Source organism: Scyliorhinus torazame, chromosome 2, assembly GCF_047496885.1.
Source record: "Scyliorhinus torazame isolate Kashiwa2021f chromosome 2, sScyTor2.1, whole genome shotgun sequence".
In the NCBI taxonomy this organism is placed as follows: Eukaryota; Metazoa; Chordata; class Chondrichthyes; order Carcharhiniformes; family Scyliorhinidae; genus Scyliorhinus; species Scyliorhinus torazame.
The window spans coordinates 230,074,174-230,087,810 of NC_092708.1; the positions used below are offsets into that span (position 1 = coordinate 230,074,174).

At 43.8% G+C, this 13,637-nt stretch overlaps 1 long non-coding RNA gene across 2 annotated transcripts in view; it reads left to right on the forward strand.

Annotated features, from left to right (window-relative positions):
- Positions 1 to 13,637, forward strand: part of LOC140407856 (uncharacterized) — a 261,987-nt gene that overhangs the window by 34,448 nt on the left and 213,902 nt on the right. Inside the window, exon 1 of one of the 2 annotated variants that reach the window (XR_011939843.1) lies at positions 3,595 to 3,703. The exons of the other annotated variant lie outside the window; for it this stretch is intronic. This is a non-coding gene — a long non-coding RNA (uncharacterized lncRNA). Of the gene's footprint in view, positions 1 to 3,594; positions 3,704 to 13,637 lie in introns of those variants that run through there. 2 annotated transcript variants of the gene reach the window in all.

Sequence of the window (13,637 nt, forward strand, 5' to 3'; positions counted from 1 at the left end):
AGCACTCTGGTACCATGTTGTGCTCGATGTCTAGCAAGGAATCCACAAAAGAGCTTGTGACTTGTCCAAACCAGGATCTTAATACACACGTGGTAAGGGAACAATCTGATACAAAGCAAGTTATCATGGAGTTTCTTTATACTCCCCTGGAACTACCCCTAGTGCACGACTGTCCTCAGGGACGTCTTATAACCATCTGAGGATCACTGGATCTGCCCTCACTTATATGTGAGTGTCTTGTCACATGACCACGGTCTCCAGACTGCATGGCGTGTCTGTACCGCCATCTGCTGCTTGGAGGTTGCTCCACCACTCATCTATAATATTGTTTACAGGCATATCGCCACATGCTGATGGTGCCCCTGCTCCTGCTGGTGCTCCTGCTGCTGGTGTGGTTGCTCCTGCTGGTGTGGCTCCTGCTGGTGCAGCTTTTGCCCTTGCCCCTCACCAGAGTTGGAAGGTAGAACTACTAAACTGCTCCCACATCATGATGAAGGCTGGCAGCATGGAGCTGATAGATCCAAGTGCCATTCAAAAGTTGGGTATTACTTGTGCAGCAGTGAAAGCACTCCCCCCGAGAGAAAATGTGCTTTCAAGAACAGTCTCTCCATGAACATGGCTGGAGCTCTTCACTCTAACTGATCGAAACCTTCCCAGCTTCAATATCGAAGTGCATTTGCAACTGTGACCTTGGCTAAATTCAGACACAGAATGGGCTGTTGGGGAAAAAAGGAATTCATATTAACATGGGTCTCAGTTGACTTTTTGATGAGCTCAGTTACTCGGACCCTAGGGGGCTGCCCACTGAACTCTGAAACCATACTGAAGATAACTGGAGGAGAATGGAATGACTTTGGGATCCTGGCTGGGAAAATTGTTGCCAGTCATGATGAGCAAAAGTCCTTCTTCACCTTCCTTTGCTATCTTATACATTTTGGGCTCACATATCTAACTCCAACTGGCATACCATTTTTCATTGTACTCTCAGCTTTAAAACTGTTAAGGGGCATGTAATGGAATATATATAAAATAAAGGCCACTTACTTAGTTATCACTGAATAACAGGAAGAATCATACAATACCATACTCCAGTACCAATAAAAATCCCAGAAATCCATTTAATTAAAATATGCATTGATTTATTCAGTTGAACATTATCCCTTGCATGGAAGAAAAGATGCATTGTGATCAATATCACTGGAGATCTGCAAGTATTCAATAAACTGCCATTTGTCATTGTTGAAGCCATTGAACTCTCATGATACAATTCCCTACCTTTGGTTTAATTTATTCCAACATGGAGTGCTCATACATGGCATCCATACGCTCGGACTTTTCCCACTTCAATTGCTATTGATCCATCAGGAAGGAGAGATGTTAAATAACTTGTTGCTCTGATCCACCAACCAACCATCTCTTGGACCAACAAGAGGAATCTAATTTCCTGAACTGGTTTAATGGGCTACTCTCTGGGATTGTGAACACAATCCCGATTGATATTCATAGTTCAACATTAGATTAAAAGTTCCAAGGAGCAGGTGTTATCTTACCCTTGGAATTTGTTAATTGGTATGAGGCAGTTACTTTCATCAGTTAGATTTAGAGGTATTATAGTGAGAAGCGAGAACAATAATTGGCTGCTGGAACAATCGTTGGATAAATCCTTATATTGAAACAAGCAAGGGTGTTGCTGGCAAAGCTGTTGCAATTATAAAATTGGTAAATGTGTGGCAGATAGTTTGAAGAGCTTGTCCACAAACTTTGTTCTTCTTCACAAGCATGTGCTTGGTGAGAGTTAGATAGTTGTCATGTAGTTCCATTCTGGCAAAATAAAGACTTATTTTCCAGGATCACTACTTTTTAGGTTCATTTATGTAACACAAGGTAAGAGCTGCCATTGGCTTTGCTACTTGGTGATTGAGTCTGCCTGATATTTTCCTATTGTGGCATACAGCGATATATCTTAACAATGCAATTCATTATTATTAAATAAGTAAATGCTTGCTATTCGTTCATTAGGGAAAATGTAATCAGGCTGTAATGCTCACTGTAATTCTAGTGGTGGTAATAATGGCAATGCTGTCTTAAATGTTGCTCAGACAAAAGTACCAGTGGGAAAATGTAATCCATGATGTTGAACAGATTAATTCTTTTACAGTCATAAATTAGTAAATGAAGATTAAAATCACAGTGGTTTACAAGATGAACAATTATTTGCGGTGGCTAAGTTTTAATAGGTATTGGTCTCTAGATAACCTTATTGTAAAGATCACTTTCCCCTCCTGCCTTCTCTACAACCTTTGCATGACTTGCTAAAGGTTTATAGATCCACTTTACTGCATTTTGCTTTCAAATGCTCTGGGAAAGCCTTCACACACTGATCGCTGTCGATGAATTTCAAAATGCATGGGTGAGGTTATCCAGCACTGACTCATTGCCTCTGTCAGTCTCCTGCTTCCCTTGTTAATGCAGGAAGCTGCTGATGTCAACTCTACCGAAGGAATATATTGATTTCAATACGCCTTCTTTTAGACAGGTCCAACCAAATGGCTTGCAGTTTTTTTTTAAGACAAACTCTTCTAATTAAAAGCCCAATAAATTAATTTAATACAAAGTAATAAATAAATGAACTGTAGCCTCTGTTTCTCTGTTATGGCAGATACATCATTTAGAAAATCACTTCAGTTCACTGAAGCCAAGTTAAGGTGGAGCGGCTCAGTAACTTTCTCTTTCTGTCATATTAACCCAGTCTTCTTTTGAATGATTTTCTAATTCCTCAATCTCCCTTTGGTCACACCACTTGCTCCTCTATGGTCACCTCTGAGAAGATTAACCCTTTCATTAGAAAGCCTGACCAGGGTCAAACTGCTGCTTGGCTTCAGAACTCTTGCTTCCTTTGATCTATCAAGGAAGGAGAAATTATTAGCAAATTCTAAGCCTTCCCATGTGATCAGTTTTTTGTAAATTTGTAAAAATTATTCCTAATCCTATTATGTGGCCCAGGCCAAACTTGCACTAAATATATGAGACCTTTGTTATGCAGCAGCAAGATGATAAAGGAATTCGGAGTCTTGTCTCATTCCGAGTTATGGGAAGCTGGACACTTCATCAGCATTCACTAATCCTTTGCCACAGCCAACACCTTTGATGAATGCTTTCATTTATGACCATTGATGCTACTCACTTAATATTGCAAGGCAAAAAAGTAACACTTTTTCTTCGGTTTGTAATAGATTTTAATGCACTTATATACAGTATCATCTAATAATGAAAGCTTCTGTAAGATACCTGTACGCTCATTATTCAGCCGGGTACCTTTATAATCACAGATAGGAAAATTAGAATTTTGCATCTCCCAACTCTCTTTTCAACACAGACACCTTGCAGACAAAAGTCACTGTCTTAACCCAAATTCTAGCTGACAATGCGTATCAGCCCTTGCTATTTTCACTCATTGTTGTGCCAATCTTGTATCTACCCACGGACATTTTTTCAAAGAAAGAGTAGATTTCCTAGAGACACTGCCCCACGCAACTTCCACAGCTTTTACTACAGAGAAAGGAAAACCTGTATCTTTTCTCTCCTGTTTTAGAACTGCCACTGAGTGGGTCACTCTTGCTGATTAAACCAGCCTTTCACAATTAAGACAGTGTGTCTACGTTTACTGTTTGTTTGCAAAGAAAAAACCCTTTCAAAAGAAAAGGTGAGCTTCTTATTTCTAAATTGTTCATACCACTTTTATTATAACATTTTGTTGGCAGTGGGAGAATGCAATGAGGATCTAATCTACTGAAGCCTTTTGTAAAATCCTGCAATATAATTCATCAAATATTTTCTTGCCGGGGATGGTGGATAACAGAATGTGGGGAAGCTGCTTGAGCTGGAAGGTAGTATTTTTGAGTTTTATTTAAAACGGGAAAATGTAACAGATATACAATTTGCATAATTTAAGCGAGGACTCTAGAAAGATGTCTAGAAAAGCTTCTTTTTACGTAAAGAGAAAGGTCTGTCTGGCAATTATTGCTTAACCCAAGACAGTCAGAGGAATAGTGAATATCAGTGCAAAATGCCTTTGATTTCTAACCGACTGGACCATGAATAGTGTCACATATAAATGTATTTTTGGAAAAAGGCCATTTTTGTTTTAAAATGCCATTATTATTAAATAAGGAGTCTGCCTCTGTGAGAATCTCAATCTTTTGTGTTTGCCTAGTTGGGGGGGGGACCTTTAATTTCAGCAGTGGCAGCAATTTAAGATTATTGCTCACAAAGTCCTCTGCTTTGTTAACCCTGTTGGAAACTACAGTTTGCCTGTTAAAATTGATACTCCCATTTATTTATCGAGATGCTTTCCGCTGATCCTCAGCATTATAATTTCATGAGAGATTAAATTTTTCAGGCAGCATCACATTAGTTTTTTCCGCATGGACGACTCCATGCCTGCTTGAAGTGAGTAATGTTTAAAAAAAAAATGAGCCTGAGGTAAGTGTGTAACATTTAAAAAATATTATTCCCTAAAGCGAGTACATTTTTAAACAACAGTAGTTCTGCAGCGATATGGAACACAGAAAATGATTGAGGGGCTGAGTCTCCTTCAAAACAAGGTGCCGTTGATTTCTCTCAAGTGTATTCAGAGGGAGCGAATAATAAACTTGTCTTGACAGTTCTTGCAGCAACTTGTGAGCATGGCTAAGACATGCTGGTGCAATCCTTCCAGCACCAGTATCCTTGCATTTACAAGGCTCCCTTTCTACTCTCATTCTTAATCGACTGGACAATTTTCAGTCCTTCAATTTAAAAGAGCTACCCAGCCCACTTGTGCCATAAAAGGCAGCAAATGTCTGTTCCTCTGCACCCACCAGGATTAACCCAAAGAGGTATTATTTCATGAAGAGTTTCATTTCCCGTTGAGCTAAATGGAAAATGATGCCTTGCAAATACTGACATCACCGGTTCATTTTCTTAACTCTTGTCTGTCTTATATTTGCAGTCACATGATATTCACGATATGGGTTGTGCGTCCTATTGTTAGGAATAAATCAATGGAGCAGGTTCCGTTACCTTCATCATTTTCAGTTTTGCTTTAAAATGTGAACTTCATTTAAGGTTAAGGAAACATAAACGAGGATGACAAGCTTTACTAGCTGCAATGAGTTTGTGTTTAATGGACAGTTGAAAGTTTAAGACAATAAATGGCTGGAAGTTGAACTCCAGGAACGCCTTGACTTGAGCTGCAGATGAGTGATAGCAGTACTCTCGTGAACTCAATGCAGAGTGCAGACTTCACTTTTGCCACTAGATTATGGCATTAGGTACACCTATCCATATTTTTTAATTAGATGTTTGTATTTATTCTCTTGTGTTGCCTATGGTTTTATTTCTTAACTCCATAGCAGCAGAACAATAATCTAATTAATTACACACAAACGAGGGTCAAGACTTAGATTATTGTGGGGATTTCAGATTAAAATTTCACTCTTCAGCACAGCTCAAAATTAGCTAGACTAGTCCAAATTCCTCAGCTGAAGGAAAGATAAATGAATGCCGTTACCATGCCAAGCAAATGGGCATTTTGAATACACAGCATCAGACATTTCAGGCACTGAGTAAATCCTGGGAGTGCCAGGGAAACAAATGTACTGAGTGAATGGCACCCTCCCAGGCCATTAGGCAAATGGATAGCCACAGGACCTTCCTGGAGAATGGACCAGGGTCATACATATGCAATATCAAAGTAAATTAGGCTCATTTTAGAAAGAAAACATAAAAGCCACCAAGCTTTCGCTCCCTTATATTTGTTGGTTTTGTAAGTCAGCAGAGGCCACTAAAAGGTTGATCCCACTATGCACACATACATTCACTGTTCGAAAGAGACAGACCCATTCAGACGTCAGGCCTGAAATTAAATTCAATTTTTATGAACAAATTCAGATTAATTTGTATTGACCCCAAACCTACCTATAACTTTGTTGCTTGAGAGTTGTATAATCGGATTCGTTCCGAAAGAAAACATTTCAGCATCATCCTGTGCTATATCTTCGTCATCTGAATAAAAATAATATCATCCCAGGAAACCAGCTCTTTTATTTATTGAGACTTTTATCAGAAGATCAAAACACAACCAAGAATTAGCACAGAGAAGGAAGGTGGAGATCTTGCAGGAAAATGTTGTCGATAAGAGTTTCTGATTTGAAACCAATGTCTGCTTGAAAAATACTATTAAAAGTAAAGAGAGTTATCAGCCCATTGATAAAATCAGTGGTGTCCGTCTATCAAGCAGCAGAATGCAGTAAGCTTATTAACCGTTCCCCTGTTTCACAAATGGGAAATCCTTGAGGTGAGCACAACAAATGCTATACGAGGCATTTAATGGCATTGTGACATTTACGATGGTTCTCGTTTTGAGTTGCTCTTAAATTAAAAGGAAAATGTTTTTCCTCTGACGAGATGTAAATGACAGTACAGAATGGTTAACAATCTGGTGTTCACCTGCTACATTTCATTTGGCTGTAGATACTACACTAAGATTAAACTGCAGAAATGAATGTGGCATCAAAGCTAGTGAAATGAGCAAGAGCTATCAAGAAACATTTTGTGCATGTTTCTCAGCACTAAAGCTTGATTGCATTCATTTTCAAGAGTAAAATAAGCATGGCAGGTAATTCTAGAACGTGCAGGAAAGAACTTTGTGGAACAAAAATAACACTGATTACACTACAAAGCAAAATGTACCAAGACAGAAAAAATCTGCAGAAATAAATCTTACATGGATTGCAGTAATCTAGATTTAGTGGAGTGTGTAACTTCCTCATTCATTCTTCATAAAGAGGCCCTACTTGTTAGGTTACCTAACACCAAATCCGTTTTTGTTTAATCCAGCTAACATTTGCAGCAATTAATCTTCCTGCATTCCAAAAGTGAAATGAATAGCTAATAATGACATCTTCAAAGTGTCACCATTTATTTATATGCACAGCGTAAATGTTAATGTTTTATTTGCGAATGGTGCAAGATTTGTGAGAGTTCCAGCAATGCTTCACTGCGCAAGTAAAAATACCATGGTCAGGACTCTCCGTCCGGAGCACCCAAAGGAAGACCAGTTCCATTGCCTCAAAAGTGGTGTCAATGTGTTTTACTCCTCACGTACAGTAAGCGCCGTTGGCATGCCATTAACGGGCCCAATCTAGTATTATCCGGGGCCTCCATGATGCTCCGCCTCAGCCGGGAGGAATTACCGACGGCGAGGTTCGCTTGTGGTTTTAAAAATCAGGAAACAGGCATCATGGCTGCTGAGGTAGGGAGAGGAGGTAGGTCATGGTCCCAGAGGCACGACCATCAGCTGCCATGGCTGGCTGGGAAGGGGGGACGCACGTCTGCCAGGACCGGAGTGGGGAGAGTAGTGGGTGTGACCTGGGGATGGGCCGTGGGGTCGGAGTGACCCCTTCCCACCCTAGAACCATTGCCATCTTGCTGCACACTCCACTGACCGCCAGCCGTGGCCCGTGGTTGCACAGAGTGACACCGGCCATATGAGTGCCCCCCCACCCCCACACACCACCCCCACACCAGCCCCTACAGGAGGGCACCGGACGAGGGTTATGGATGCAGTGTGGAGGAAGGAGTCCGAGATGCTGTTGTGTTCCAGCACCTCCCCTGCTGGAGTCACCGGCATGAGCCCCATCACCACCTCTTCCCTCGGGGTGCCTGATGATGGCCTGGTGCCCTGGGCTACTCCTTGGGGTGAAGGTGCGAGCGAAGGAAATTCCTGGGGCTCCCCCACCACCTGACGCTGCCAGTCCTGGATGTTCGCTCTTGTCTTGACCAGGGTCTCCACGCTCGCAGCCATGGAGCACAGGGACTGGGCCGCCATCTCTGGGGCTGGCTCAGGTCAGCCAGCTCCAAGCAATGTCGTTGACACCCGCAGCCATGACCTATTGTGACTGGGCCAAGCTCAGGCAAGCTACTACAATGTCCAGGTGTCCCTTATACATAGCTGCCTGTGACAGGGCAGCCTTTTCCTGTGCCACCGCCTGCAGAGACTGCCCCAGGCCTTGGACATCGTGACCCATGGTCGATACCTTCACCCACAAGGCCTCCACCTTGTGGTGTTGGCTTGGGTAACATGCATGGTTGGCACCGCCTCCTGCCCCTGCAGGTAGCTGGACTCCTCCAACTGCACCTACAGGCACTGGATGGTCCCTGACACCCCCTCATGTAGTCCCCAGCTTTGCGACTGTATCTCCATTATCGATGGGACCACCCTTTCCAGAAGTCCGAGACACGTCTGGATGGCAGCTAGGCCCTGGGGCCAGGCCGCCCTCTGACCGTCTGCCCACCTGCCCGAGATGGGTGTCTCTGTGATGCTGGATGGGTTCGTGGGTCATTGTCAGTTGCTGCTTCGTTGCTGGGGTTGGGGTCTGGGGTTGGGGACACCAGAAGGGCCCACCTTGTCGTCAGGTGATCTTGCAAGACACACGACATGACGCATGGTTGGATCGCACATGGGGTGGTGGGTGATGCAGGGGTGATGGTGTCGGGGTGCTGAAGTGGAGGTGAGTGGGTGATGAGTGTGGTGTGGGGGTGGTGTGAAAGATGTGGGTTGGGGATCATGCCATGTGTGCCATAGGGACACTGCAACTCAGCGGGGGCTCACTTTGTTGCCCAATGCTGACCTCTGCATCAGCGACTGCCGTCTCTCCGGGCCCACCGATCGGGTCCAGTGCCCGTTGCTCCTTGACGGTCTGGGGCCGCAGCACTGGCAGTCCGCCTCCGGACTTCTCCCTCTCTTCTATGTGCCACCTTCTTCTCGGGAAGGGGGTGGAGGCAGAAAGCGCACAATGTTAAGCAGTCTGAAGCGGGCAGCACAGGAGTTGAGCAACTGGTGGCCTTTGTGGCCAGGGCACCTAGCGGGCGGTATGTGTGCTGGCATGTGGTGCAGGGTGGGGGTGTGCTCACACTTCCGGCAGGTGGGGTCGGTCGTCCTTTGCTTGGGGGGAGGGGGTTACAGGTGTGTGGGATGGGGATTGGTGCCAGGGGCATTGTGCTGTCTGCTCACCCTAGCTGCCCTGAGGAGGTTGTGCAGCTTCTTTCTGCACTGCTGTCCAGTCCAGGCGGTGGAGCCTACGGTGATCACAGCCTCTGCCACCTGCGCCCAAGCCCAATGTATGACAGTGGGTGGCAGCTTTTTCTCAGCCTGGTGAACACGGTGGCCCACCTCTGCTCCACGGCATCCAGCAGGATCTCGAGCTCTACGTCCGTGAACCGGGGTGCTGCTTTTCATGCTGCCATCTTGTTATTTGGGATGAATTTAATTGTCATAGAAGTCCACCGATTCAGTCCCAGCGCCAACACTTAGGGCTGGATTCTCCGAATCTGAGGCTGTGTCCTGAGCATGCGTCTAGTATTACAACCAAAAAGTCAGTGCCAACCCCCACTATGCTCCGCCTGGTAGAATTGCCGGGTCCGTTGCCGCGCATGTGCACGACGGCGACCTTCAGCGTCGCGCGTACAACATGGTGCCGGCCGCGCACGGACACAGCTTGCCAAGTAGTGCCCCCTGTAATCTCTCTCGCCATCCCAGGGCCAACCCCCAACAGTTCCCCCCAGCCTCCGCCGAAGCCCACCTGGCCAGTGGAGCGGCTTCCCCTCCCCCTCCGGCTGTGGTGGCGCTGGACACAGTCCGCATCCGCCACGCGAGGTTGACAAAACCTCAGACCACAAGTGATCCACGCCGTCGGGAAGTTGGACCATCGGGGGTGGAGAATCGGGGGGGGGGCCTTCAGGTGTCGTCCTGAGGCCATCCCAATGGCGTGCGGCGTACTCAGCGATGACGCTGTTTTGGAGGGAGCAGAGCATCTGAAAACGGGCGCCGTCCCTGATTACAGTGTCAAAGGGGATTCTCTGGCCAATTGCCGAATGCGATTTCAGTGTCAGCAATGTGAGAATCGGTTTCTCCGATTGTGAGGCTATGTCCTCACGGCGGCGTGGGAATGGTGGCGTTTTACGCCCGTAAATTCGGCACAAAATGACCACCAATCCTCTATGTATCTGGGGGCTAAAATGGCGGCAGAGCATAGAGCACCCAGCTCTAGCTGCCAATACAGCCCGGAGAATTGCCAGGTCCGTGGCCACGCATGCGCACGGCGGCTGCACCATGCAACATGGTGGCGACCGCCCGCAGACCCGGCCTGCAAAATAGTGCCCCCCCCCCCCCCTTTGGCTGGCTCGCGAGTCCCGGACCATCCCCCAATAGTGCCCCCAGCTCCTGATAAAGTGCCCCCTGCCCGAGGAGCAGCCCTTCCCCGACTGTTGCGGTGCTGGCCTGAGTCCGCGGGTGAGACCTTGAGAGACCCACGCCGTCAGGAACTCAGCTGGTCGGGGGCGGAGCATCGGGGGCTGGGTCTCTGGCAATGTCCTGAGGCCATCTATATGCCGCTTTTGAGGGGGCAGAGCATCATGAAAGCGGCGGCGGTCCCGATTTGGTCGTGAACGGGGATTCTCTGGCCGATCGCCGAAGGCGATTTCGGCATCGGCGAGCGGAGAATCCCACCTTTAGTCTCTGAAATGGAGAACCCCGCCCTGTATATCTCTACTTATATTTGTTATATATCTTTACTTATATTTGTTATATATCTTTACTTAGATTTGTTTTATATAATTTTACCTTCCGAATTGAATAATCTCCAATTACAACGGCTGTTTTACTTGTATATAGCTGAATATTTTAAAACATTGACTGCATTAGTTTAAATGCCCCAGTTTCATGTGTGTGATCTAGCATGGGGGAGGGGGTGGGCAGAGGCTGTCCTTGATCATAAGTGACTTATACAAGAAAAAATACACTACTTATCATCAAATTGCTTCTTTCCTGAGTCTAGCAGTTTAGATATTAGATTATCGACTCATTTTTATAAGAAAAACTTCCAGAGCCACGATCCCTTCTCCTGTTATATACTTCAACTACCTGTGTAATAAATTAGCCATAATATAAATGTGAAGAGGCACTGTGAGGTTTTAGGAGGCTCTCTGGCTTCATCCCTGGAGAATCTAAACCCTACTGTCATTTATTTGCTTTGGCTTAAGGTGACATATATATACGAGAAGGAAAATCTCTTTATTACAGATAAGGTCTACACACTGCTCCATGCAGTGAGTCCAACACCTGCACAAACGTTCAAGAGAAAACATTTAAACTAGGAATTTAAACCACATTTTTCTAATAAAGATATTCCTGGAGGGGAAATAGAATACCTTAGTTACAAAAGAGGTAGATGTTTTTAAGTTGATGTACATTAATATATATCTGTTGTAAATAGACTGGGCATAATTAGATGTAAAGCACATTTGCAATTAAGCTGAGACAACTGAGGTATTCAAGATGGATGGGGATGAAAAATGATCAGTGGCAGATCTTTGAACCACCTAATACTAAATGACCAGCCATAAATGCCGAAGGGCCATTGGCTGCCCATAATATAGGGAATGGTAATTGGCACCCATTATATGCCCTGTGGTCAGTGGCTGTCCATTATGCAACCATTGGTCAGTGGCTGTCCACTCTGCCCCAATTGGTCAATTATTTAGGTAAATCACATGGGGCTGGAATTTGCTGCACGACTGCAGATATCTTAATGGCCTCTCACAATCCAATGTTTTTCCAACTCGGGTGACGTTACCGAACAGTAAATTGTTCTGGTTCCCAGTTTCCTCTGTTCCATTAATTCCAGACTTCTTGGAAATTTCTCTAGTTTTCTTAACGAGCTGGACTTTAGATTTTCGATGCCTCATCTGTTAACTATTACTCTATAGTATGACTTTTCTTCTAGCAAGGCTGAGAGCAATGTTCCTGCTTTCGCCTTTTAAAACCAACTACTTCTAGCAGAGCTGTGAGGGCTACCTTCTCTCTCACTTCCTATCTCCAACGACAATCAAATTCGCTAAATTATAACTTCAGAGCTTCTCCAGCTTTACAGGACCCGGTTGCTAAACAGCCACTGCTGGTTCATTTACTTTTCAAGCTGTAGCCCTTTCTAAGCACAATAGAATCAATCACTATTCAACAAGTTTTTATTCATAGGAATGTTTAAATTACAACATTCCATACCATCCATCATCTTCTTAATTTCTGCCATTTTGCTTTTAAGTTCAAAAATCTCATTGTTATTCTCATGATGAGGTTCTAAGAGTCAATAGTTTTGCTTTTTATCTCTGCTTTCAATCATTCTGATTTACCAGAATCTCCTTTTCTTGTTCAAGCATTTTCCACAAGACTTCATAAATTCATCTAATGCTTGAAGTTCACCCAATTTTAACTGAAGACCAACCTTTGTTAAGTTTGCTTTTTCAAGTATTTCATTGAGACTGTTTAAGTCCTCAGTCGAATACTACACTTTTCCTGACTGATTCTCATCAGTTCTATTTTTTTCATTCACCAACTCCTCTTTCATACATGAAAGTTGATTTTTCTGTGTTAATAACGTTTTCCTTCAATTGTTCGTTATCTGCAATGAATGTCTCATTTTCCTCCACAGTAGTTTTCAAAAGATTGTTAAAGTCACCATGATCAACTGCCTGTTGCAATACAGTTGTCATTGCATTACATTCTCTGCTAGCCAAATTATTACTTAGGATGGAATCTATTCCTCCAATAGATCATTTAGGAATAATTCCCACTGTAACAATTCTATTTACAAAATTACTTCTTACTAACTTTACACAAAGAAACATGTCCATCCCTTCCATTAATACCTCTTACTAATACTTTTTATATCATAAATCTCCCTGCAATGCAAATTGTATCATCAGGTTCCATCAATGATTGATCTGCTTCAGTATCTCTCTTATTTTGTTAGACGAGTAAGGTAAACTTGTCCCTTTGAAACAAAACATTTTTGCCAGCGCTGAAGCATTTTTCTGAACTATCTTGAGTTGTATCCTCCTTTCTCATTGATTCTGAAAGAGCACACTTTACCTGAATTACTGCTATAGTTTTAACACCATTTATTATTCATACACTTCCTTTTCTACTACTGCAACTAGTCTTCCATTTAATTTCCAACACCTAATGTGTCCCACTTTGTTACTCTGAAAAGATTTAGGCCTCCAAATATCACTTCAGTCCTCGGCACCTTCCATTTTGATCTGATGTGAAATTTCCTGACCATTCCCAACAGTTCCATGTTTTCCTAGCTATTTGTTTTCTTTTCTCCTTCCCATCTTCTATCCTTTTCATGTTTAAAAGGATGACGGAAAAAATGCCTGGTTCTATGGGCAAGTTCATAACCATCAGCCAGCTCTGCTGCCTGTCTAGTAGTTTAAAATTTTTGTCCCGCAACATGAGTCCAAATAATCAAAGGAAATAAATACTTAAATTATTCTAAGCCTCTCTAAGGGTTCCATATGTTTTCTCCATCTTTAATGCCGTTTCCAATTATCAAAAGTATTTTGCTTCACTCTCTCAAATTTAAAATGATTTTGCCCAGGCTGTTTTCTTATGTTCCATAATTACTGCCTGTAAGGCTCAGGAACCAACACGTATGCATTAAGGATAGCTTTCTTTATTTTATTTTCTTCAGAGCTGATGAAGAGTCATCCAGACGCAAAACGTTAGCTCTGTTTCCTCTCCACAGATGCTGTCA